Source organism: Nicotiana sylvestris, chromosome 11 (genome assembly GCF_000393655.2).
Source record: "Nicotiana sylvestris chromosome 11, ASM39365v2, whole genome shotgun sequence".
Taxonomy (NCBI): domain Eukaryota; kingdom Viridiplantae; phylum Streptophyta; class Magnoliopsida; order Solanales; family Solanaceae; genus Nicotiana; species Nicotiana sylvestris.
In genome coordinates this window covers 144,436,683-144,444,193 of record NC_091067.1, presented here as the reverse complement: position 1 = coordinate 144,444,193, position 7,511 = coordinate 144,436,683, and the positions used below count along the sequence as shown (strand labels likewise).

The following is a 7,511-nucleotide window of genomic DNA, read 5'->3' as shown; positions in this document are numbered from 1 at the left end:
CGTAAGTTAATCGACGTAAGCTCGAGAATGAGATTATTTTGAGATTATCAGTATTATGCTATTTCAAACAAGTGATAAGTAAATTCGTGAAGGTGCGAAGGTAAGCAAATAAAAGAAAATGAGTTTTGTCAAAGTGTGAAATTTTGAGGTAAAATACGGTCCAAGCTATAATACCCCGTATTTATAGACTAGTGCCATACAAGGTACCACATGACTATGATAGTAAATTATATAAAGTGTGTTAAAAGTGAGTAGTATTTTAAGTAATTTGAGAGAATTTTTAATTATGTGGATAATTGGGTAATTATAGATTTTTAGTGGGAGATTAATTATGTAATTAAGCTAATTAAGTAATTAAGACATTTTGGTTGAATTCTTGAACCCCAAAATGTGGCAGCCAATGAGTCTTGGTTAAAGTGACTCTTAATACACATTTGAAGGGGGCAAAGTTAGGATGTTTAGTGGCTTAGTCATCCCAAAGAAGTGGGGCCCACCTAAAGGTTAAAAGATAACATTTCTAAAATGGAATTGTTCAAATCTTAACGAGATGATTATGTCTCTACAAAGTGAGGAATGGAATCTTCAGTAAAGTATCATACATATTTTAGAATGGCAACGTGATTGTTTCAACAATTCATACGAGACTGAATCCTAGCAATGTGAGATTTTACAATTTTAATGGAGTACAGTGCAATCTTTCTCAAGAATATCATATGGATTTTTCCCTACTTCGATCTGCCTTTACGTGTTGTCGCAATTGACATGTGTTAGAGGGATTGTCAAGAGAATCGACTCAAGTATGTTAAGGCTATCCCTTCTTTCTTTTTGGCATAATCCATACTATACGAACAAAACGAGCAAATGCACAATTTCCACAAATGACTCTATTCATAGAAATACTAGAGATGCTTATGTTCTTGATTCCTCATGTGTCATATTATTCTATTATCTGTTCATGGGTCTCAGAAAATATGTATGTTGATAAAGTTTATTTCAGGATGTTAATCAATGACATAATGGTCTTATGACATTCCGAGAGATTTTATTGACGTACTTCTCATGCATTGTATTCATTTATACATATACATTGATCCATAACCAGATGACATTATATACGCGTATATATGTATATTATATGTATATAGGATATGGAAAAAAGTTATGGCATTATAAACACACCACCACCTGATCAGTTGGTATACGTTGATAATGTTATGAACATATGTACCTATGCACGATATGATATTCATATGCAGATGCATGACACTATAAGTATTTCATGACTTACAGAGTTATCCAGACTTACAAGTTGAGTCATTTACTCTATATTTCTTCCATGTCTTTTGTGTACTTATTTATGTGCCTTACATACTCGGTACATTATTCGTACTGACGTCCCTTTTGCCTGGGGACGCTGCATTTCATGCCCGCAGGTCCCGATATACAGGTCGAGAGTCCTCCTAGTAGGCTATCGGCTCAACGGAAGATGTTGGTGCGCTTCATTTGCTCCGGAGTTGCTTATCTGGTTAGTATAATTTGGACGTAAAATGTTTAGTATGTCGGGACCCTGTCGCAAACTTTATGGTAATTTATCTACTCATAGAGGCTTGTAGACATATGTCATATACGTAAATATTATATGGTCATGTTAGCCTATGTTTAGTATACGAGTGATCATTTTGATCTTATAAGCCCGTATGTCTTATGTATAAGTTGCTAATACATGTTTTATTCTAGTTATCCTATGACAGCCTTTCCGTCTCATTTACCTATGTTAGTATGGTATTAAAAGATATGATATGTTGGTGCTCGGTTGGGTAAGGTACCAGGTGCCCGTCGTGGCCTATCAGTTTGGGTCATGACAGAGAGAGACTTCCCAATAATTCCAACTCCCAGAATGTATCCCTCCTACCATTCCAAAAGGATACACTCCTTCCTTGCAGGGCCTTTAGTGGAAGGAAATCATTCACACTTCCAGTCATATGCTTTGAGCAGCCACAATCCATGTACCATTGTAGGCTGCTTCATTTCACTATTCCCTACACAAGAAGATTCAGAGTTAGCTTTAGGAGCCCAAGCCAATTTGGGTCCCTTGTAATGAGGAAAGGGATGAATAAGGGATCTTTTGGTCCATGCAAGCATTTTGTATTTTTTAAATGATGGACCAGGTTCTCTACTAGTAGTTACTTTTTCAGCATAGGCTTTGTTTTTCTGTTTTGACTGATATCTGACCTTACAGTTTTCTTAGCAGTGAGTACAAAGCCAATTGTCAGGTATAGTAACGTACTTACTATGAGGGTTGTACGAGATCTTTTCCCTTTGAAACCCAATCCCTTGCCTGTTTCCCCCATTTTTGGAGTACATGGCAGTAATAGCATAAGAGGACCGGGTCTACTTGAGTGATTTTTCAAGATCAGTCTTTACTCTACCTAGTTCTTCCTGAAGTTGTTTGTTTTTCTCAAGCTCAACACGTAGACAAACTGCACTGACTTTAACTCATTTTCAAGCTTAATGTGTGCCTCGCTTGCAACTTCCTTTCCTTTTTGATAATTTTCAGCACTACTTTCCATTGTAGGTTTCCCAATGGTTTCCTTCAAGTCCATTACTACCACTAGAAGGTCATGTCTTTCTTGTTCAACATTTTCAATCTTTTTCTTTATGACATTTCTTTCTTTCTTTCTTCAAGTTCTCGATTGACTCTCTTAGATCAACTGTAACTATTACTAGGTCATCTATATACTATTCTACTTCTTTTAGTTAAACTGTTTAGACATCTCTATCATTTATAAGACTATGATAAGCGTCGATTAGCACATTTACCAAAGACATGAGTTTCTTCAGAGAATAAGATTTCAGATTTCTTTGAACATCCAGAAAATTTACCTCATCATCATCGTCAACTTCATTATCATACTGGGCCATCAAAGTAAAAATTGAATCATACTCGGTTGATTCACTTTCTACTGCTATCATAGAGTTGTTACATGTTTCATCATCTTCTCCAGATTCGCTTGATGAATCTCCCCATGCAACAAGAGCTTTTCTTACAACATTGCCAACATCGTTTTTTCTATTGAAGTGTCTGGTAGGAACCAGGTTCCTTTTGGCTGCTTTGTCAGAGTTATTCTTGTACTGATCCTCTTTAGGAGAGGTCAATCCTTGATGAAATGTTCTGGCTTGCCACATTTATGATAGATATCATAAATCTTTGTCTTGCTTGAACTTCCCATTTTTGGAATGCCTCTATTCCTGAACCATCTTCTGGAATCTTCTTCTTAGGCATTCACTTTACTTTCCCAAGAATTGGGTAGCGCGGTTAGGATCTTTCTAACCAGCTTGTTTCTTGGAATAGTTTCACCAAGGGAGTGAAGCTCATTAGTGATGGAGGTGAACCTAGTATTCATTTTTTGGACAAATTCATTGTCTTGCATCCTGAAGATCTCGTATTCAGTTGTGAGCATGTCGATTTTGGATTGCTTAACCTGTGTTGTTCCTTCATGAGTTGTCTGCAAGGCTTCCTAGATTTCTTTGGTTGAGTGACATGCTGATATCTTGTTGTATTCACTTGGTCCAATACCACATACCAAAATATTCTTAGCACGAAAGTTCTTCTCTATGGCCTTTCAATCTACATCGTTGAATTCTTTCCTAGTCTTAGGAATAGCTACTGGTGGGTCGCCAAGGTTTTTGATAGGAATAAATGGTTTATCACATATAACATCCCATAGCTCAGAATCTTCAGCCATGATAAAGTCATGGATTCTAGTTTTCCACCACCATAATACTATCCATTGAACCTAGGTGGTCTAAAGTAGACTGGCTTTTTTCAAAGTTTGGAGAAGCAATCGTAATGATCCTTTCTAGGTGTTAACTTGATAGAAAGAACCTGCTCTGATACCAATTGATATAATATATGATTCCACCAAACTCTATAGAGAACCAGGTTCTCTATCAGGTCCAATAGTACATACACACACATTAGTAATTAAATGGCAAGAGGAATTTTATGTGGAAAATTTCCAGCTCAACAGGATTAAAAATCACGACCTACCCTTGTAGGATTTCAACTTCACTACTGAGCAACTTTTAGATTACAATTTATGAAACCTAGAAATTAACCTCTTAATCCTCACTAACTTGTAATACTCTATTACAAGCTACTTGGCAATAACTCTATTATAAAGACTTTACAACTTGACTAACTCTAGCCACGACTCAAACACACTAGTTTAAGATTTACAAATGAGTTCCTATAGAATTCTTCTAAACAAGCTAGATAGGAATTACAATTAAAGAACTATTACAAAGTTACAACTCAACTAAGTGTCATACCACTTTTTTTACCCCAAAAGATATATGTATGTTATGGATTGTGGGTTAAAGAGTTTTCCCAATTAAAGTGACAAATTTGAGTAGGGGTATTTTATTTACAGAGTCGCCACTTGGAATTGATTTTGGGTGTTTCAAGTCACCTTTTATTTGAATCCCTAGTCAAAGAAAGATTTGTCTCTATCATTATTGGTCTGCAAAAACAAAGTCAGGGTAAAAAATTCTGTTAATCGGGGAGAAGGTGTAAGGCATTCCTCGAGTCCCGTAGTTCTAGCATGGTCGCTTTATTACCTAAATTTTGCTTTAAATTAATTTTTAGATAAACCGTGCTTTATTTGATTTTCATGTTTGCCTATATACACTTTTATTGTTGATGACTTTATTAATCTCAAACTTGGATGATTATCCCCGACCCTAGCTTACACTAACCAAGATGAGTATCCCGACCTTAGTTCGTGCGTCGTACCTAAAATTGGAGTCTACTCGAAGTTTATTAAATAACAAACTTTTATTTACTTGAAAGAATTGGAACAAGACGTCCTCACGACCTTGCCTTTTTATTTATATCTTTATTCCGAAGCGAGTCTTCCCGATATCGGTTAAGACGAAATTATTTACGAAAGTTAAGACGAATTACTATAGGGGTTAGATTTTGGAAAAATAATTGTTCATCTTTATTATTAAACAAAATGCCTCTTTCTAGGTTAATGATGGTAGGATGACATAGGAATATTATTGATATTAGACCTTAGAACTTTATTCTTATTATCATTATTATTAATTAAAAGAATAAAATTAGTATAAACAAAACAAATAAATAAATAAATTATGTGCACATGTTCTTGCCAATATACTTAGCTCTCAAATTATTTAAGAGTATCTAAACTATTAAAATAGTTCAAAAAAAAAATCTGATTTTTAGATTTATTATTGTAGGAGAACATGACAATTTAATATTGGACCGGTTCTATCCATTTTAAAGAAACTGGCTAACTTCTTGATAAAAGGAATGGATCAACTTATTATTAAGTAAGCTGTTGGGGCCAATTTTAGTTAAACACAAATATAACTCATTAGCTGATATGAGCCAATAGCTTAACAACTGCGCAAACTACCCGCTCTATTTCCATGTGACTTGGAAGAAAGAAAAATTTCAGCTTTCGCTAACTAAAGTAGTACTAAAGGGGACTAGTAAAAGAAACATGAAATCTAAAACAAACAATTGGGTAACGAGAAATTAACTAAAGCCGAAAACAACATTGCTGCAATAGGGGAATAATAAAACTAGATCATTAATTCCAACTTCTAGCAAGCAAAATGGCAGAGATCTTAAGCCAAACAAGACACTTTTTCACAAACTCCATAGCTTTTGTCCACTCCAAAGTCTTTATTGAATCTTTAACATACTATTTTCTTGTCTAAAATATTGCCAAGATTATATTGAAATACCACTTAAAAGATGAAAAAAATACTATAGAGGAAAAATAAAGCAGCAAAGTCATGGATTTAACACTATGATCCCCAAGCCGGATTCAAAACTGGAACTTCTGGCAAACTCATTTAAAGATGCTCAAATAATATAAACATGCTAAAACTTTCACTGATTGCTATTACAAATCTGCATTACAAAGGATGAAGAATTACGTGAAATGTAAAAAATACCAAAATACAGCAGAATGAAATGAAATTCCAGCAGCCAAAACAGCAACAACCAGCAGCAAATCAGCAACTTTTTACCTGAGAAACAGCCTAGAAAACATCCTTAAACTTAGTAACTTTAATAGAAGAAGGATCCCAACAATCAATTTCAACACTTTTATGCTTTTGAAAAGTCTTGCTGAAATAAAATTCACTCACAAAAGCTCACCATTTACCTTTTACCCTTCACAAACTAATATCAAACTAACAAACCAAGTCAAACGGTAAAAGCAGAAAATTCAGCATTGAACTTAGCCAATTAAACTAATACTGATATGATCAATACAAGGGAAAAAATAAAAACCTATGATTAGGCAAACCACGTATTATAGTGAAGCAATTATTCACAACATAACCAACTAAGCGTCGAAATCAGAAATAATACTATACGAAGTAGTGGATTGATCATTATCAGAACTTAAACCTAAACAAACTAACAAATCAAATAAGAAAAATAGAAAATTTAAGACAAAGAGAAAGGGATTAGGAGTTTTACCAAACTCGGTTCCGCAATGAGGCAGCCGACTCGAGTACATTTTTCTTTGAGATAAAATGCCACTATAATTTTCTTGTCACACGTCCGTCGAAACTAGCATTTTTATCTCAAAGAAAAACGTGCCTAGGTCGAGAAAATGGCTTCGGACAGGGGGTGGTCGTAGAAATTTGGCTAGATTTTTTGCTAGATTTTCAGCTTGAGACCAATGTAAACAGTAGTCCTCGCCGAGCTCTGTCCATGTATATAGGTGTTGGGTGGAAAATATGGCTCAAATTTCACGAATTTTAAGAAAACATTGACGACTAGGCTTTCTTAGATCTACTATTCGTGTATTTTAAGGTTTTTTTTAAGGATTTGGTTTGAAGATATGGAAATAAGAGGTTGTGAAGATTATATGGTGAAATTTTAGGGTTGATTGTCCACCATCGGACTGTGACAGGTAGCAGCTGGTGGAGGGTTTGAGGAATTGAGGAGAGAAGAGAAAAAGAAGGGGGAAGGGAAAAATAGGGCAAAATTTCTGATTTTCTAGGTTTTAAATACCTAGATTGAGGAGGAATAAGGACCACCAGATCAAAAGGCAATGGAAGACTCACATTTAATCTTGTCACTTAATGAAATGATGTAGTTTCTTCCTAAACTACATCGTTTTGAGCTCTTTTTTGGCCAGCCACCTAATGGATCAGGTATGCCCCAATTGGGCTCAAATTTTGAGCTACTTTTAGCTCAATTTTAATTAAAATAGACTAGCCTAATTCCTTTTTCCTCTAATAAAATTATAGACTTATTTAGTCATAAAGAAACTGTACAAGTAGAAAAAAATCTTTTTGATATATATAATTAAAATATGCAAACTAAAATACAAATAGAAGGTGAAAAAAAATATTTTTGATACTTTTTAATTAAGGAATTCACATAAAAATATACAAATAAATTTAAAGAAAAATAACTCAAATAGCTAAAACTATCCAAAAGTTAGTTTTTTTTTGTC

The 7,511-nt window shown here is 34.5% G+C and overlaps 1 long non-coding RNA gene across 1 annotated transcript; it reads right to left on the bottom strand.

Annotated features, from left to right (window-relative positions):
* Positions 1 to 5,874: 5,874 nt before the first annotated feature.
* LOC104249962 (uncharacterized) lies at positions 5,875 to 7,014 on the bottom strand. The gene is made up of 2 exons (XR_716894.2): positions 6,524 to 7,014; positions 5,875 to 6,078 (listed from the first exon to the last, which is right to left on the bottom strand). It is a non-coding gene; the product is annotated as an uncharacterized lncRNA (long non-coding RNA).
* Positions 7,015 to 7,511: the final 497 nt, after the last annotated feature.